The sequence below is a fragment of the Salvelinus sp. IW2-2015 genome, unplaced genomic scaffold (assembly GCF_002910315.2).
Source record: "Salvelinus sp. IW2-2015 unplaced genomic scaffold, ASM291031v2 Un_scaffold1081, whole genome shotgun sequence".
Lineage (NCBI taxonomy): Eukaryota > Metazoa > Chordata > Actinopteri > Salmoniformes > Salmonidae > Salvelinus > Salvelinus sp. IW2-2015.
The window spans coordinates 82,113-102,660 of NW_019942720.1; the positions used below are offsets into that span (position 1 = coordinate 82,113).

At 42.8% G+C, this 20,548-nt stretch overlaps 1 pseudogene; it reads left to right on the top strand.

Moving 5' to 3' along the window:
- Nucleotides 1-20,548, top strand: part of LOC112069690 (roundabout homolog 2-like) — a 141,846-nt pseudogene that overhangs the window by 51,935 nt on the left and 69,363 nt on the right.

A 20,548-nucleotide genomic window follows, 5' to 3' on the forward strand; every position in this document is an offset into this window, starting at 1 on the left:
CTGTGATTGTGAGTCTCCATCCCCTCAATAGCACGTAGTTTTGTGTGTGTGTTGTGTGGTGTGTGTGTGTGTGTGGTGTGTTGGTGTGGGTGGTGTGTGTGTGGTGTGTGTGTGTGGTGTGTGTTGTGTGTGGTGTGTGGGTGTGTGTGTGTGTGTGTGTGGAGACAGGGGTCACATTCCTGCCAGCCATACATCACTAGTTAATGGCTATATTAGAGCAGCCGCCACTGTTCCTAATGAGAACTGTGTATTGTTAGTGCAAAAATGCATATTCATAAGCTGTTAAATCATTCATAACGTTAACTTGAACGACATTGTCTCTGATGGCTGCTGCTACTTAGCGTTTTGTCACCTTTGTGTTAATCTAACACAGCTGGGAGGGCGGCGGAGGCCTCTAAGCATGATGGGAGATGGGCTGCTCCGTTGGTGGGGTTTCTAATATGGTGTCCATCATTGAGCCGTTTTGCTTCTTCCTCCATGCCTGTCCTCTCTTGGCCTTTTGGGGTCAGTGTACCAGTATGACTCCAGTGAGGATGAGCGTTGATCTGCAGCATACACGTGCCATTTGGAGGGGTGGGGGCTAGCTGGGGAGGTGAGAGAGAGGCAGCCAGAGTAATTGACCTGTCAGCATTCTCTGTGTGTGACTCCCTTGCCAGTCGCAGCGGAAATGAGAAATACATACTATCCCTCTCTTCAGATCTGGTGCCTGGGGAATGAGACACGCTTCCACGTGAATAAGACGGTGGATGCAGCCATCCGGTCGGTGGTTGTGGGGGGGCTTCAGGTGGGGGTGCTGTATCGGGTGGAGGTGGCCGCCAGTACCAGCGCAGGGGTGGGGGTCAAGAGTGAACCTCAGCCCATCGTCATCGGTAAGAGACGGGGAAGGGGGAGGGGGTTAGCTAAAGGGAGATTTATGGTAGAATGATGTAGGAATGTAAAAGTGGTCTATTGATTACTCATCCATAATTACAGAAAAGCCCATTTCACTTTTGACGGATATCGTTAAAAAAAATTATAAAATGAAACATTACCGCAATTAACATGTTCTCTAGACAGGGAACACAAAATGCTTGTTTAAATGCTCAATATTATCACTGATTGGGGCAAAAGTATTTACTATTAGAGAGTGTGTGACATGAATGATCAGTCAGACTGATTATATTTAAACCATACCTCTGTTATTTTGATATGTAGCCGCCGGGCTGTGGTGTAGTTCTGTGTGATTTATGTGGACCAGGGGCAGATTGTCTGATTTCACCCATAACTGATGGCTTGGCCTGAGGCATACTCTTATTTCCCCAATGTCACTCCTATAATCCATCTCAGTTGTYCAAGCCAAAGATTGCACATATATTGTCATGTGTGCTCTTCTGAGAACCAATTCTTATTGCACTCCATGAAATAGTGTCAGGCAGACAAGTCAGAGTGAGCTTCGATTGGAAGATCGATCCGGAACAGGGTGTGTGCCTCTCATCTCACATGGTCTATTTTACTGAGAAAATTAGAGTCTGAGCTAAGCAAACAGCAGGATCACCTGAGGGGTTGTCATCAGCTTTTAGGATTTAGCCTCCCTCCCCTCTCTCTGTCTGCACATAAGGGTTCACAGCACACCCATGTTCTACTCTCTCAGTCAATATGTTAGCTGTAATTGACAAGACTCTGGTATTGCCTCTGTATCTTATYGTATCTACTGCTCTATACCTGGAGCCCAATCCTAACTACAAGTCTGTGCATAGAATTCACATTTTCCTGTTGAGGTCGAAGGCATATCTTGAGGTAGAATTGAGCTCTTATTGACAATGTGGGGACTATTACAGTGCTGATGTTGTCCCCAGCCGGCTGGCAGTTGTAACAACAAAATGGTTTATTACAATGCTGAATCCTTTTTCACCGCTTAAACAAACAACCTGGCATACACACCCTCACACTGGTCCCTCCTGTCCCCCCTGTCCCCCTTGTCCCCCCTGTCCCCCTTGTCCCCCCATGGTCCCTCCCGCCCCAGGTAAGGACTTCCGTGACGTGATCATAAGTGGGAACAGGAACAACAGCATCACGGAGCAGATCACAGACGTGGTGAAGCAGCCAGCGTTCATAGCGGGGATCGGAGGGGCCTGCTGGGTTATCCTCATGGGCTTCAGTATCTGGCTGTACTGGAGGAGGAAGAAGAGGAAGGGGCTCAGCAACTACGCAGGTTAGACAGGCAGACTGGAGAGTGCMCACAGACACCAATTCTGCACTCAGAATACAAACTGTACTGTACGTGCGCAAACACACATCCTACCCCTGGGCGCTTGTTTTCTTGCCATCAATGCAGAGTACTCAACAAACTTCCTCATTAGCATCCTAAACTATGTTTAAAAGACTTATTTATTGACTCTATTCTGAGGGGATATTTCTATTGTCTGAGATGGTGAGGCTCAGATGGAATATCTTGAAGCAGAGCAGAGTCTTGGCGTGAATCAAGTTGTGATGTTTGACACATCCTCCCACGGTGTTGATACTAGCCTAGRGTGGCATGGCCTGAGTGGGTCGCTGGTATAACTGACTCTGCTGGTCTGGCCTGTCACTCAGGACTGAGCCATGCTGGAGCTGRAGCCAGTCCATCCATCCTCCTACACACCGACCCTGACATTTCAGACTGAGTGTGGGTGCTCGACCCGTCAGGACAGCCAACCACCATGGACAGCCTTCCTCTGCCAGCCTATTTAATTAGAGAGTGGGAAGTAGATGGCACATTAGCAATGCATGTAATGTTATTCAACAATGGCTTTAGGTCTTTAAATCAACAATACAAGAAAAATAGTTCTCTCTCTCAATAGTTTGTATTTTTTCTTCTTGCACATCTCTTTTTTAATTCCTTCAGCAATTTGACTTTAGGGCTTGAACAGTTCTTGATGTTGCCAGTCAGTCAAATGGCTGTAACCTGTTCTTCATTTCTGTTTGTTACATTTCGTGTATGTTGTGTTATCTTTTTGCTGTCTCTACATCTCTGTGGCTTCTGAGCTGCTTTTTGGGTCATGCTGATGGCCCGTCTCCTCTGGCCCCCTTTGGCCTCCCTGTCCCCCAGCCCCAGTGTGCAGAGCCCCCCTCCCCCCAATGCACTGCTTACAGCACCTCTGCAGGCTTTTAACACACAACTTTTCTGTCTTCTTGTTTTGCAGTTCAGTCCTTCACCTTCACCCCTGCAGGTACTGTTCATTTGTCCGTCCCCCCTCCCCTCCTCACCTCCTGCCACAGGTCCCTCCTCAACTCTCCTCTCCTACCTACATTATATATGTTTGACAGACTCCAGGCCTTGCCCAATACAAATCAAATCCCTACCTTGAGGTGGAAAAACCCCATATTTCTCTTCCCGCTGGAAGAGATGGATTGAAATAGCTCCTGCCTGAATTCGTACTTTGAAAATGGTCTGGATTTTTAATTGGGCAGGGCCTGAGCACTGCAAACAACTGTCCCCATCCCAGCTGAGTCATCAGCCTGGTTGTCATACTGTACTGTGTTGCTGTGTGTCTATCTATGGGTGTTTTGAACCATCCAATGTTTCAAAGAACCTCCGCTGTCTGGTATCTCTAATGCATCTCTCCTCTTGATGGTAGTGGTATTCCTCCTTCAGATGCTTGACTCCCCTCTTGATGGTAGTGGTATTCCTCCTTAAGATGCTTGACTCCCCTCTGATGGTAGTGGTAATCCTCCTTCAGATGCTTGACTCCCCTCTTGATGGTAGTGGTATTCCTCCTTAAGATGCTTGACTCCCCTCTTGATGTAGTGGTATTCCTCCTTCAGATGCTTGACTCTCCTCTGATGGAGTGGGTAACCTCCTTAGATGCTTGACTCTCCTCTTGATGGTAGTGGTATTCCTCCTTCAGATGCTTGACTCTCCTCTTGATGGTAGTGGTATTCCTCCTTCAAGATGCTTGACTCTCCTCTGATGGTAGTGGTATTCCTCCTTAAGATGCTTGACTCCCCTCTTGATGTAGTGGTATTCCTCCTTAAGATGCTTGACTCTCCTCTTGATGGTAGTGGTATTCCTCCTTAAGATGCTTGACTCCCCCTCTGATGGTAGTGGTATTCCTCCTTAAGATGCTTGACTTCCTCTTGATGGTAGTGGTATTCCTCCTTAAGATGCTTGACTCCCCTTGATGGTAGTGGGTATTCCTCCTTCAGATGCTTGACTCCCTCTTAGGTAGTGGGTATTCCTCCTTAGATGCTTGACTCCCCTCTTGAGGTAGTGGTATTCCTCCTTAAGATGCTTGACTCTCCTCTTGATGGTAGTGGTATTCCTCCTTAAGATGCTTGACTCCCTCTTGATGGTAGTGGTATTCCTCTTAAGATGCTTGACTCTCCTCTTGATGGTAGTGGTATTCCTCCTTCAGATGCTTGACTCTCTCTTGATGGTAGTGGTATTCCTTCCTTAAGATGCTTGACTCTCCTCTTGATGGTGTTGGTATTCCTCCTTAAGATGCTTGACTCTCCTGTTGATGGTAGTGGTATTCCTCCTTAAGATGCTTGACTCCCCTCTTGATGGTAGTGGGTATTCCTCCTTAAGATGCTTGACTCTCCTCTTTGAAGGTAGTGGTATTCCCCTTAAGATGCTTGACTCTCCTCTTGATGGTAGTGGTGTATTCCTCCTTAAGATGCTGACTCTCCTCTTGATTGTGGTGGGTATTCCTCCTTAAACTTCTTATGGATGCATCCCGTTAACGGGATCGATATGACAACAGCCAGTCGAAGTGCAGGGCCCAAATTCAAAAAATGAAATCTCATAATTAAAATTCCTCAGACATTCATGGTGTCTTATATCATTTTAAAGGTAATCTTGTTGTTAATCCCACCAAAGTGTCCGATTTCAAATAGGCTTTTCAGCGAAAGCACTACAAACGATTATGTTAGGTCACCACAAAACCACAATAATCACAGCCATTTTTTCCAGCTAAAGATAGCTTCCCAAAACCAGAATAGAGATAAAATTAATCACTAACCTTCGATTATTTTCATCAGATGACACTCATAGGACTTCATGTTACACAATACATGAATGTTTTCTTTGATTAAATTCATATTTATATAAAGAAATCTGAGTTTACATTGAGGCGTTAGATTCACTAGTTGCAAAAACATGTGACTTTGCATAGCCACATCGTTTCAACAGAAATACTCATCATAAATATGGATGATAATACAAGTTATACACATGGAATTATAGATATACCTCTCCTTAATGCAACCGCTGTGTCAGATTTCAAAAAAACTTTACGGAAAAAGAAACCCACGCTATAATCTGAGACGGCGCTCAAAAGTAAAATACCACAACCGCAAAGATGGCGTCAACATAAACAAGAAAATATATGATAAATATTCCCTTACCTTTGATGATCTACATCAGAAAGCACACCAGGAATCCCAGGTCCACAATAAATGTTTGTTTTGTTCGAAAAACCCGTTATTTATGTCCAAATACCTTCTTTTGTTAGCGCGTCTGGTTAACATATCCAAACGCTAATTCTGGTCAGCGTTATATCGGACAAAAACTTCAAAAAGTGATATTACCTGTCGAAGAAACATTTCAAACTAAGTACAGAATCAATCATTAGGAGGTTTTTAACATATAGCTTCAATAAAGTTCCAACCGGAGTATTCTTTCTTGTCTTCGTGAGCAATGGAACGCAAGKGACTACCATGAGGAATAAGCATGATTTAGAAAATGGCTGCTTGATGGACACCTGACTGATTCTGCTATCATTCTCTCCCACAACACCATAGAAGTCTCATTATAATTTCTATTGATGGTTGACATCTTGTGGAACCCCTAGGCAGTGCACAATCATTCATATCTCAAGGGGATTTCATTAGGGACTCTGGTGAATACATACAAGCTCAGATTTCTGACTTCCTGTTTTGATTTCAACTCAGGATTTTGCCTGCCAATATGAGTTCTGTTARTCTCACAGACATAATTCAAACAGTTTTAGAAACTTTAGAGTGTTTTCTATCCAATACTAATACTAATATGCAAATATTAGGAACTATGACTGAGGAGCAGGCCGTTTGAAATGGGCACCTTTCATCCAAGCTACTCAATACTGCCCCTTCAACCATAAAAAGTTAAGATGCTTGACTCCCCTCTTGATGTTCCTGTGAGATGTATGCATTGGGCTTGAAGGGGTCCTTCTCTTTCTACAGGTGTTGGTGTTGATTGGTAGTTAGTTATATGTGATTATGTTCCCCCTCTGAAATATCCTCAATGACTACTTGTTTGTATTTTTTATGGTAGTTTTCTTTATCCCTCTTCCTAGTGTTAAGTTGCTCCTCTACTCTATACGTCCTGGACTAATATGTTAATTGCAGTTAATTTGKTAACTGTAACAATGTTAGCCCTATATTGTAAAGCATTCACAGTACATGCTCTCCCAAAGTGGACATGACTGGCACCAATGTTGAGTAAGCAAGCAATCAGCCTCTGTCTCTCGATGGAATAAACTGTAAATACAGGAGAGAAAAGCCTCTGTCTGCTCAGTGTACTCTCCTGGAGAGAGAGAGAGGGATGGGATGGAGAATGGAGGAGAACAGAGTCCATTACAGATGARATGAGTCCCTCAGACTGGGGTTCCTCTCTACTGGTCCAGTACCAGCAGTGTGACTGAGATAAGGCCAGTGCRGGCAGGCTGGCTGGGGGTCCTGGCTGTAGCTTAAACACTCCAGTCAACACATCCTCTCTGTGATACACCCCCTGCTATAAGGACACAAGGCGAGACACAAATGCAGACACAGGAAGCAGATGGTTGAGCTCCGATATTTATTAATCCAAAGTGTAGGCAAAAGGTAGGTCAGGGACAGGCGAGAGTCCAAAACAGTACCAGACGAAGGGCAGTCTCGAGGTCAGGCCAGGCAAGGGGTTCAGTAACCAGATCCGAGTCCAAACAGTACAAAAATATMGGCAGGCTTGAAGACAGAACAGGTAGAATGGTCTGGCAGGTGRGTTCGGAGTCAGGACAGGCAAGGGTCGAAACCAGGAGGACTAGAACCAAAAGAGAAAGGGAAAAAATAGGAGCAAGGAAAAATGCTGATTGACTTGGCAAACAAGACAAACTGGTACAGAGAGACAGGAAACACAGTGATAAATACACTGGGGATAATAAGCGACACCTGGAGGGGGTGGAGACAATCACAAGGACAGGTGAAACAGATCAGGGTGTGACACCTGCTTCTCTCCCCGATCTCCCCATTCTCACCTGGTGCTCTGACCGCTGGGAGATAAGTGATCCACTCAAACGTACTAGTGAAACTGAAGAGTGTATGTGTGTATGTATTAGATTGTAAGCACACTGCACTGAGGCTAGAGGATCAGGGTGGTGTCCACTGGAAGATGACATTTGAGTCAAGGACTAAAGGGGACGAATAGGACTGGTTTAGATAGATTTAATATGAATATTATGGTGGTTGTATTTTAGTGGTGTGTCGTTTTAGGATGTTCGCTAGCTAGGAGCTAGGAGATGAGGTGATGCCCACACAGTGTCCTCCCGTCTGTCTCMTACAGTAAAGCAGTCATACAGGAGAGGTAAATCACGGGTTTGTGGAGGCACGCGGCCAGCAGGGAAGAAGATTTGATGGAATTTGTATACGCTGATTATGTCCTCCCCCCTTTAATGGTTATTAAAGGGGATTAATCTGTATTCATATTGGAGAAAGTGCTTATCTGGGCACAGCCACGTCAGGCTGGCTAACATTAAAGTCCTCCACAGCAGAGCAGAAATGTGTCTGAGCACAGATATGGACATCAGAGGCCTCCCCACAGCAGAGCACAGTATCAGCCTCCCTTTTCCCTTCTCCCTCCTCTTCTTCTTCCTCCTAGTAAATGGAGAGAGAGAGAATGAGAATAGTTTATTGGTAGTGGAACAAAGAGAAGTAGCTATAGAGTAGCTGTCAAAGCTGTATGCAAATAAACCAGTGTGGTTTGACTGAAGCAAAAGAACAGTAAAGGTTTAAGAAGGGAGTCTTCTTATTTTAGTTCATTATCCTGTGTTGTGGTTTGTGTTTCTCTCATACTGCAACATGCTCGTGTACCATTCAAGAATGATTATGGTAAAGATGTTTTGGTTGGTTGAATCTGTAGTGGTTGATGACACAGTGGAGAGGTTATCCTACCAGCAGCCCCTCTCTGTGTCACACCCAAGCCACTTCCTTCATTTAGAAAACCCCATCTCCTCTCCTCCTTTCTTCTTGTTTTCTCTGAGGACTTTATTTAGCCCGTGCCTGGGCTTGTCGGGAAATAAACCTGAGTGGAGGAGAGGAGAAGAAAAGTTCAGCCCTCCTCCTCCCTTTAATCTCTATCTAGACAACAAATGAGCCAAAATTCTATCAGCTCCTCAACTCAAGCAGGGTTCTCTTTTTTCCTTCTCCCCCTGTCATCTGCACGGGRTGATTTCCAAAACTCTGGGCTTCTTTACCTCTTTTCTTTGCATTTCCTGTGATSCATTGAAGTTTTACATTCTCAGTCTTCTGATGTCTTCTTGTTATCATCCGTGTTGAGCAGAGATGAAACGGTCTCTTACTCTGAGCTGCTAAAGTTTTACTAGCTGCTGACAAAGACCCTTATTTATTATCTATAGATCACTGTAATGGAACAGGCCWGGCCACATCATGGCTTCTGAGAGTCATGCTAGTCAGAGTACCCTGCTACTAGAGGGATCTGTAACTCACTCCCATCCAGCCMCCACACATCTAATTCTACCTGACTAATGAGCCCTCTGCCTTTTCTAATCATTTAGTTTTTCTAATCACAAATCCGATAATAACTCAAACCAACATTTTTTTAAATTAAATGAGTTTCTGCTCTGATCAAGCATCTTGTCCTTGGGAGAAATACACTACGTGACACTTTATGCAAACAAATGCAATCTGCTATCTTATTCACAGGATCTTTTTCAAATTTACATGATAAGAATGGACACTGTGAGGCATCTGCATCCCTTAGTGAAGCCATCAATATCCAGCCAGCTGCAGAAGACATTGGGAGGACACATGAGTATGGGGTGTAGTGGTYCGATCGTTCACAAGGAGAATTCCTGATAATGATTGCGTGCTAAAATCATCAGTACCCTCTCTGATCAACTGGTATTAGTGTTGGTAATACGGCCTTGATGTGGTCATCAATGTCATTGAAACTATGTSAAAACTCAACGTATTCCTTTGTCTTTTCTCTCGTCCTTTTTATGTCTTGGCGCTCCCTCTGTCCTCTCCTCCGCTCTGACCCCAGTGACGTTYCAGCGTGTTGACGGAGGTCTGATGAGCAATGGAAGGTGAGTGTTCTTCCCGTCAGTGTTCCATCAGGGACAGAGAGCCCTTCTCTCCACACATAGAGCCAAACAACTCCACACCTATCATCAGTCTGCCAATCAAAACCCACAACATACACATCACCTCTATTCTGAAGGGCTTTCAAACCARCTCCCTAACACTGTGAAAACCCAGCAACCCAGTCAAACATTATGCTATAACATTAGACTATAACATTATGCTATAACATTAGACTATAACATTATGCTATAACATTAGACTATAACATTAGACTATAACATTAGACTATAACATTATGCTATAACATTAGACTATAACATTAGACTATAACATTATGCTATAACATTAGACTATAACATTATGCTATAAGATTAGACTATAACATTATACTATAACATTATGCTATAACATTAGACTATAACATTATGCTATAAGATTAGACTAAGATTAGACTATAACATTACACTATAACATTAGGCTATTCACCTAATTTTCAATGGAAATCTGGGCAGGGTCTGTTTAGGTTTTATTGTGGGGGACTTCCGGTTAAGCACTTCAGGCCAATAATTCGCAGCTAGCTAGCTAACTCACTTGCTATCGCTTCTCACAACTCCCCAAACATGGATTCATGCAAAACTGGCCTTTTTTGTTCGGTAAAGGGATGCCAAAATAACTGGCATAAACGGAGGCTGTTCATGGAGCAGGAGTGTTTTGGCTACCTGACTTTTGTGAGGAGCGAGTGCAGTTGTGAGGCGCCTTTTGATTTGCACCCACCTCTAAGRACGATGGGTCTCTTCGGCTTTGGCTCAAAGCATTGAACTTGAAGAAACTACCAAACCGACTCTATGTGTGTTCCAGTGGCTGTCAGTGCCATTTAAGATGAGGGAGGACAATACATTTTTTCATGAGCATGGCCTTCTTTATTATTACAGCAATATTCATAGTCAATTGACCCAGGTCAATGTAACAGCAATAGGTTTAGGCTACTACATGATACTCTAATTTTCCCTATACACATTGCTAATTAAAGTTTACAACGTAGGTGCACACAGGTCGAGAGACAAATTCGAGGTGACAATACCGCCTTGCAGACTCTTGCCTGCATCTAGCTGCTATAGGGTGTAATCATTAGTTCAACAGTTGCAAACAAGATTTTCTATTGGACAAATTCAGGTATGTTTATCCATGTATTGTTCCGTTTGCTTCCATTTAAGAAACATTTTTCAACAGACTTGGCGGAATGAATACACCTCTCACCACGCATAAACACAGTTCACTTTCATAGCAGCCACGTGGTATTCCTTCTCGCATCTCTCCTCCTCTCACCTCTTCCCTTCGCTTGTGGACTTCAATGCACAACACATCAGCTGTATGTGACCAGGTGAAAAAAACTTTCCAAGCCAAACCGCTACACAGCCTACATCGTTGTCACCATATTAGCTAAAGTAACGTCATAGTCAGTATAGCTGACTGGGGCGGCAGGTACCCTAGTGGGGCRGCAGGTACCCTAGTGGGGCAGCAGGTAGCCTAGTGGTTAGAGCATTGAGGTTGCTGGATCGAATCCCTGAGCTGACAAGGTAAAAATATGTTGTTCTGCCTCTGAACAAGGCAGTTAACCCACTGTTCCCCGGTAGGCCATCATTGTAAACTGACTTGCCTAGTTAAATAAAGGTTAAATATATTTTTTTGTAAGCAGTTACACCGGCGGGCCACGGTGGCAATAAATTAGAATCGAATACCCGAAAGCTTACCTTGACTTGGAAGAGTTCCAGTGTTGTGTTGGAAAGGCATAGCCAACTGGCTAACATAGCATCGCTCTGAGCAGGGTGTTTCAGTAAGCTGAACTAGCTAACTGCGTTTACTAGCTAAGTAAGTGAAACTGAAAGTGGAAAAAATGACAATCTCTCTCTTTCTTCTCCTTCATTTTGGAAGAAATGTATTTGTTCAACTATTGTCTTAGAGTCAACTACTCACCACATTTTATACACTGCAGTGCTAGCCAGCTGTATCTTATGCTTTCAGTGCTAGATTAATTATCTGATCCTTTGATTGGGAGGACAACATGTCWGTTCATGCTGCAAGAGCGCTTATAGGCTGGAGGACATCCTCCAGTTGTCCATAAGTTGTCAAAATTACTGTGTAAGTCTATGGAAGTGGGTGAGAACCATGAGCCTCCTCGGTTTTGTATTGAGGTCAACATACCCAGAGGAGGACGGAAGCTAGCTGTCCTCCAGCTACACCATGGTGCTACCTTACAGAGTGCTGTTGAGGCGACTGTAAACCTTTGCAAATTAGTCTGTTTTAATCAGTTATTTGGTGACGTAATTATATTTAGTATAGTTTTATCTAAAAAGGATAGCTTTTTAAATGTTTTACAATTTACTTTTTTATGAAATTCACTGAGGAGGATGGTTCTCCCCTTCCTCCTCTGAGGAGCCTCCACTGGTGTGGTCCTATCACTTTGTGGACAAGAGGCCGACTGAAGAGCATCTTTTCCCTGAGAAGTGGCTGGGCTATGATGCTCCAGTACAGACCATCTCATCAGGACATCAACAGTGTGCCAATGCCACTGCAGCGTAAAGATGCTGGTACTCAATGGGAGGTTCCAGAACTTACTGATCACAGYTACGTGTCAAGAGAACCAGTCAACAAACCCACCTGCCAAAAACAAACCCAAYGTGGTGGTGCAGAGCCATTGACCCAAACCATTCTGAAGAATGACACTAGCTCAGTGTTGTATACTGGCCTTTCACTTACTGTTTTCTTTGACCATGTAGCGTTTCTGCAGAAATTCTAGCAGGTTTACTTCAAAATGCATATAACGGATCAAATACTGTTAACCTTGATGAAGCTGAAGCTGAATCTACACCAGGGTGATCTTGCTGAAGGCTTTGCTGTGYCCCAGGGAGTAGTGAGCAGAATCCTTTCYTACTGGATTGACACAATGGAGGAGCACATAAGGATCTACATTCTATTGCTGCCGAGGGAGACAATCGAGAACACAATACCTCAGTGCTTCAAAGAGAAGTTCCCCAACMCCACTTGCATCGTCGACTGCTCTGAAAATACTCTTCAGAAAGCACACAATCTCCATTCCAGATGGGAGTCATACAGCCACTATTATTCGAGCAATATTCTACAGCAGTGGTTCCCAAACYTTTTATAGTCCCGTACCCCTTCAAACATTCAACCTCCAGCTGCGTACTCCAGGGTCAGCTCACTCTCAAATTTTGTTTTTTGCCATCATTGTAAGCCTGCCACACACATACTATACGATACATTTAGTAAACATAAGAATGAGTGTGAGTTTTTGTCACAACYTGGCTCATGGGAAGTGCCAAAGATCTTTTATAGGACCAGGCAAAAATAATAATGTCATAATAATCAATAATTTTGTTCTTTATTTAGCCATCTTACATATAAAACTTTATTTGTCRATCGAAAATTGTGCATAACTCACCACAGGTTAATGAGAAGGGTGTGCTTGAAAGGATGCGTATAGCTCTGCAATATTGGGTTGTATTGGAGGGAGTCTCAGTCTTAAATAATTTWCCCACACACACAGTCTGTGCCTGTATTTAGTTTTCATGCTAGTGAGGGCCTAGAATCCACTCTCACATAGGTATGTRGTTGCAAAGGGCAGCAGTGTCTTAATTCTTAGGGATAGCCTCCTTTTTTACAATTTTCGCCTAAATGACATACCCAAATCTAACTGCCTGTRGCTCAGGCCCTGAAGCAAGGATATGCATATTCTTGGTACCATTTGAAAGGAAACACTTTGACGTTTTCGGAAATGTGAATTGAATATAGAAGAATATAACACAATAGATCTGGTAGAAGAAAAYGCAAAGAAAAAAATAACTGGTATTTTTCTACCACCATCTTTGAAATGCAAGAGAAAGGTCATAGTTATAACCATCACTCTGGTTGTAATTCCGATAGTGTCCACAAGATGGCAGCAGTGTATGTTCAAAGTTTCAGATAGATAACCTGAAAAATGAGTGAACAACAAGACTTGTAGTGTCAAGTGCCCAGGTACATTTGGGCAAATCGTGAATGAGACATTCGCATTCATATTCCATTTTTCTGCAAGAATATCATCAAATCTGTATACTTTGATTTAGCTTTCCAAGTATTAGTAGCCATATTATAARTTCAACATTTGCAAAAGAACCAGTTTTCATAACTCTGAATATTCTTATAAGTTGTGTCCAAAAGGAAAAGGCATGCTGTCACAAAAGGTTAGCGCCTACATTTTGCTACCGAGACGGGGTTTCCAGATACTCCCGTAAAGCCCAGCTCATTGGCTATCTGGCTAGCTTTGTTTRACCCCGATTGGTGCTTATTTGACAAAGATACAGTCCTTCAAGTGATGGCCGCCCGCGTCACCGGTGTGCCATGAAGGCGTCGCTCTCTGACCAAATATGGTGTCCTATAGGATATACTACACCCCTAATGATATAGTGAAGTCTTGTTACCTTCTAGGATCTCTGAGGAATACATACGAAYGTGATTTGACTCGTTAAAACAACGTCTAGGGTGAGATTTTCACTGATTCCTTTCTTTGCAAATTGAACGAGTGGAAATACAAAATCGATYGCACGTGCTATATGGACCTTTTTAGGATATGAAAAAGGATTTTACCTAACAAAACAACACTTCATGTTATCTCTGGGACCCTTTGGATKATAAATCMGAGCAATATTTCAGAATGTAAGTACACATTTCACCTTCAGAGATGAATTTATCAAACCTATCGTGGTGAAAAAAGTGTTTTGTTGTTAGGTTCTCTCCTCAAACAATAGCATGGCATTTTTTTTCGCAGTAATGGCTACTGTAAATTGGACAGTGCAGTTMTATTAACAAGAATTTAAGCTTTCAGCTGATATAAGACACTTATATGTACCGACATTTGTTGTTTCTCTAAAATCTGTGAACTTGATATAACGCGCTGCATGATTTACAACTTTACAATTTACAACTTGATGGAACGCCGATCCTTAAAAAGCGTGATTTGCGCTATTTGCCAAGGCAGGATACTCTAAGCGCGGCCCAATCCAGAAATCTGTCAGATCCGCTTGTTGCAATTTCGATGAGGCTCTCTTGTTCAGATATCGGTAAGTGTACTGGAGGCAGGGCAWGAAAAGGATAATGAATCCAGTTGTTTTTGTCATCCGTTTCGGGAAGTACCTGCGTAATTGCGCACCCAAATCAMTCATGTGCTTCGCTATATCACATTTGACATTGTCCGTAAGCTTGAGTTCATTTGCACACAAAAATCATACAATGATGGAAAGGCCTGTGTGCTGTCCTTGTTAATGCAGACAGAGAAGAGCTCCAACTTTTTAATCATAGCCTCAATTTTGTTCCRCACATTGAATATAGTTGCAGAGTCCCTGTAATCCTAGATTCAGATCATTCAGGTGACAAMAAACATCATCCAGGTAGGGCCGTCATATGAGAAACTCGTCATCAYGCAAGCGGTCAGACAAGTGAAAATTATGGTCAGTAAAGAAARCTTTAAGCTCGTCTCTCGATTAAAAAAAGCATGTCAATACTTTGMCCCTTGATAACCAGCGCACTTCTGTATRTTGTAATAGCGCTACATGGTTGCTGCCAATATCATTGCATAGTGCAGAAAATACACAAGAGTTCAGAGGCCTTGCTTTAACAAAGTTAACCATTTTCATTGTAGTGTCCAAAACGACTTTCAAGCTGTCAGGCATTCCCTTGGCAGCAAGAGCCTCTTGGTGGATGCAGCAGTGTACCCAAGTGGCGTCGGGAGCAACTGCTTGCACGCGCGTTACCACTCCACTATGTCTCCCTGTCATGGCTTTTGTGCCATCAGTACAGATACCAACACATCTTGACCACCAAAGTTCATTTGATGTCACAAAGCTGTCCACTACTTAAAAAATATCCTCCCCTGTTGTCCTGGTTTCCAGTGGTTTTGCAGAAGAGGATGTCTTCCTTAATTGACCCCCCATTAACATAATGGGCATATACCAGGAGCTGTGCCAGGTCCCCACGTCTGTTGATTCATCCAGCTGCAACACATATAATTCACTGGCTTGTATGCAAAGCAGTAATTGTTTCAAAACATCTCCTGCCATGTCACTGATGCATCGTGAAACAGTGTTATTTGATAAAGGCATTGTCTGTATAGTTTTTTGGGCCTTTTCCCCCAGCATTGTCCCAGCCATATCCGCGGCAGCAGGAAGAATGAAGTCCTCCACAATTTTATGGGGCTTGCCTGTGCTAGCCACTCAGTAGCTCACCATATAAGATGCTTCTAGCCCCTTCTTATTAATGGTATCTGCATTTATAAATGTCTTACTCCTCGAAAGTCATCTTAATTCTCGCACAAAAAACTCCCTTGGCTTATTTTTCAAATTGGCATGTTTTGTTTCTAAATGTCTGCGGTTTCATCGAGTTGTGATGTTGTGCATTTGCACATATAACACACTGTGGCTGAGGAAAGGCACTACTCCCAATATAAGTTAACCACAAATCAATGTAGTTCTCATCCTATTTGCGCCTCTTCGATGGTCCAACGTCCCTGTCTGTTGTTCGGTGCTTCCCCGGGTAAGGGGGCAGTAGCTCTTCGGCTGCATCAGATTCACAACTGTCAGTGTCCTTGCTAGCTGGGCTAACAACAAATGTAGAATTACTGATGCTAGCATTGGATGTGCTCATGGAAGCAGAACCACTTGTGTCATCGACAGATGCAGTTGTAGTACTGCTGGTAGTAGCAGTACTACCAGTAGAGATGGTATGTGTCTCTATGGACGCGGGCCTTACTTTTTTTAGCCATTTATCAATTTTCGAGCAAACGGTTTGGCTACATATGGACCGTTAGTGGAATTCCTGCGAGAGAGTAACGGTTAATGTGATTGGATGTTAATTATTTGACTAGGTTACCTGTATTTGACATTGTGTTGTTATTTCCCTGAACACTAGATGGTTTAATTTTATTTTTGGCAGTGAAACGAGGCTACTCAGGCGAGAAAAAAACCTCAGCCAAATGTATTGCCCTGTTGTGGGATGTACGCAAAAAAAAAATGTTGGAGAAAAAAAAAAATATATATATATATTTATGTGAATCACATTTTTATTTGGGTACATCCGATTGCATTCCGCGTTCCCCTGGGGGTACGCGTATCCCACTTTGGGAATACCTGCTCTACAGTATTTGGTTGTCATTGCTTCATCCTCGCTATGTTCATTTCTCCTGCATATGGAGACAGATGCAGTGACAAGTTCATCACCCAAACTCTGGCTTCCTGGAATACCTTAGGCCTGGCATAGAAGTTATGGCAGACAGGGGCTTCTCCATCCGAGATCTGCTGTATGAGAGGAAGGTAAACCTTGCCATACCAGCCTTCACTCAGAAAGGAGAGCAGCTGTCTGATGAGGATGTCACAAGCATGAGAAGGATAGCTAATGTACCTATACATGTTGAGAGAGTTATCAGACGACTCAAGGTGTTATCAGACGACTCAAAGTCTCCCAGACTGTTCCCATCAACCTGACACACAAAATGGACAAAGTCCTTAGACTCTGTGCAGCATTTGTTAACATGCAGGGTGAGMTCATCCATGAGGATGCAGMGTGAGCAGTGAGAATGTTCATGMATCTGAAATGTAACTTTATACACTATAATTTCATCCACATTAGATATTGGTATATACAGTTGAAGTCGGAAGTTTACATACACTTAGGTTGGAGTCATTAAAACTTGTTTTACAACCACTCCACAAATGTCTTGTTAACAAACTATAGTTTTGGCAAGTCGATTAGGACATCTACTTTGTGCATGACAAGTMATTTTTCCAACAATTGTTTACAGACAGATTATTTCACTTADAACTTACCGTATCACAATTCCAGTGGGTCAGAAGTTTACATACACTAAGTTGACTGTGCCTTTAAACAGCTTGGAAAATTCCAGAAAATGATGTCATGGCTTTAGAGGTTCTGATAGGCTAATTGACATTATTTGAGTCAATTGGAGGTGTACCTGTGGATGTATTTCAAGGCCTACCTTCAAAACCAGTGCCACTTTGCTTGACAACATGGGAAAATCAAAAGAAATCAGCCAAGACCTCCACAAGTTTGGTTCATCCTTGGGAGTAATTTCCAAACACCTGAAGGTACCACGTTCATCTGTACAAACAATAGTCCGCAAGTATAAACACCATGGGACCACACAGCCGCCATACGCTCAGGAAGGAGACGCCTTCTGTCTACTTGAGATGAACGTACTTTGGTGGAAAAAAGATGTGGATATATTGAAGCAACATCTCAAGACATCAGTCAGGAAGTTAAAGCTTGATCGCAAATGGGTCTTCCAAATGGACATTGACCCCAAGCATACTTCCAAAGTTGTGGCAAAATGGCTTGAGGCAACAAGTGTAGGTATTGGAGTTGCCATCACAAAGCCCTGACCTCAATCCTATAGAAAGTTGTGGGCAGATCTGAAAAAGCATGTGCAAGCAAGGAGGCCTACAAGCCAAAATTCACCCAACTTATTGTGGGAAGATTGTGGAGGCTACCGAAACATTTGACCCAAGTTAAAGAATTTAAAGGCAATGCTTACCATTGAGTGTATACTAATTGTGTGTACTGTAAACTTCTGACCCATTGGGAATGTGAATGAAAGAATGAAATTGAAATAAATCATTCTCTCTACTATTATTCTGGCATTTCACATTCTTAAAATGAAAGTGGTGATCCTATACTGACCTAAATAGATTTTTAACTAGTGGATTACATGTCAGGAATTGTGAAAAACTGAGTTAAAATATACTTGGCTAAGGTGTATTGCTAAACCCGACTTCAACTGTAATATAGTTTCCTATTTATAGTCTGAATAATTTTAATGTTCATTCACATTTTAATATCTGTAGCTTTGCCTGTTCTGATATTACAGGCATCCAATAGGTGCTGTTTAAAATATTATCCATTTAAAAATTTAAATCAATCAATGTCCTCTAGCAAGACGCAGAGGGAAGCACAACCTGTTTATCAAAGGACAACACTGTTTTCTCAAGTTTGTGTCCTTGCAAAACCAAACCCAGAATCAAACTGAAAACACATTTTGAAACCCTTAGGACATGTCTCTTCTCGTCCTTTCATTTCTCAAAATGTCTAACTATGCAACAGAAAATTTGTTCGAAGAAGTTTGAATTTTCCAGTTAGCTTTTCTCATGAAACGACCAAAAATTGTGCAAGTGCAAGATGAGTTAGGTTATGTTCAGATAAGCTTCAATGGAAGTGCCATATGAAAATTAAAGCAACCATACAAGGTCAATTCAAATATTTCTCCAAATCATACAGAGAGTTATCTGTAGGGCATTAGAAGGACACTTACACGTGGGCAGTTAAACATATGTTGATAACACTGCCCATGGATTGCAGGTATTTTCCTACTTACCAAGGCATAGTAAGAGATCCTGTATAATTGTTTATACATAGGTACGATCTATACACCACTGTGAGAGACGAATCGTAAAACATTAAATCTTCCAGAGAACAATCCACATATGTTATGATCTTTTGAAGTAAATCACGACATTGCATTTTAAATTGCCATGATCATTAATATTTAATATCTTTCAACCTACTTCCAACCAGTAAGCATTTCCGGCTTTCACAGACCTGTTAGTTTTTTTCGGTTTAAGACCCTCCTGTTCTCGGGCACTCTCATTACCTCACGTAATTAACGTGCACCTGTGTTGAACTACTCGTTTACCTGTAATTTAAAAGTTCTACAACACCCTGCTCTCAACACGCAGCTTCATTAGCTCAGTAACAGAGCTCACCTCCTTCTCCCATCAGATGGCCAAGGAGAACAGCAGAGTCCTGTTGTTAAGGAATCAGGGCATTAAACAATTGTAGACCTGTCGCACAAGGCTGCTGGATTGGGCTACAGCGACAAAATTAGGACAAGTTTCAAGCTTGGGTAGATAGGCAACGACGGAACTGTTGCGGCCAATTATTTAGAAATTAATATAGAGCAAGGGAATAGTTATAGTCATAGTTCAAGATGAGTGGAATCATTCTCTGCCGGGTCTGGGGCTCCATTGCAAACATACTCACCTCGTGGGGCATCATATGCATTGCCATGTTATGTAGGAAGGTGAGGGATCAAGCCCATAGAAACTTATTCACACGGCCAGTGCACCTGCGGTCAATTGACACTGAAGGAGGAGCGTGGACCCTGTCACAGGTCTCAGAAGAAAACCATTAAGTAACACGCACTCCACGCCGTCATGGATAAAATCTATCGCAGCGCTACACAAAGGTCCCCCTGCTCAAGCACTGCGCAGATGGTCCAGGCCCGTCTGCGAAGTTTTGCCAATGACCATCTCTGATGATCCAGAGGTAGGAATGGGAGAAAAGGTCAATCGTTGGTCTTGATGATTCAAATAATAGAGCTTTTTGGGTTACATAACTGCCAGTCTCGCCGTGTACTTTGGAGGAGAAGAAGAGGAATGAGTACAACCCCAATGAACACCCATCCACCTAAACCCAAGTGAAGCATCGGAGGTGGATTAACATACATTCTTCTTCCTGGGGATGCTTTTCTTGCACAAGCGGGACATCGGAACGACTGCATCCGTATTGAAGGGAGCCTGATTGGAATGGCGGTCTTCTGCTGCTAATCTCGTCTTCCGCTCGCGAAGTATTTCGTTAGCCAACAATCCTGGTCTCTTTCCCTTCTAGTAGGCATTGAGTGATGGGTTTCCGTGGCCTAGGGTCTTCCAGCATCGTGACATTACGACCCGAAAGTCACAACAGCAGGCAACTAAGGAGTGGCTCTCGTAAGAAGTATCTCAAGTCCTTGGATGTGGTCCGTAGCCGTCTCCCAGACCTGAATCCCAGTATGAAAAATATAAACTCTTTGGAGGGAGCTGAAAGTCCGTATTGCCCAGCGACAGCCCGAAAGCTGAAGGATTATCTCTGGATGAATGGTCCTGTATTTGGAGGAGTTTGGGCCAAAATCCCTGCTGTCATTGTGGCTGCAGAACCTCTGGTCTGAAGCGAACTACCAGGAAAACGTATGATTCTGAATTGGCAAACAAAGATTCCTGTACAAATATTAGAGTTCTGTTCTTTTTTCTGAATCGTATTCAATATTCTTATTCGTCCATGAATAAATTCTTGCTGGAATTCAATACTTTTAAAATTCATACAATTGTGATTTTTCGGTGGATCCTTTGTCTTCTGTTTTAGACTTCCCGTTCTCTTG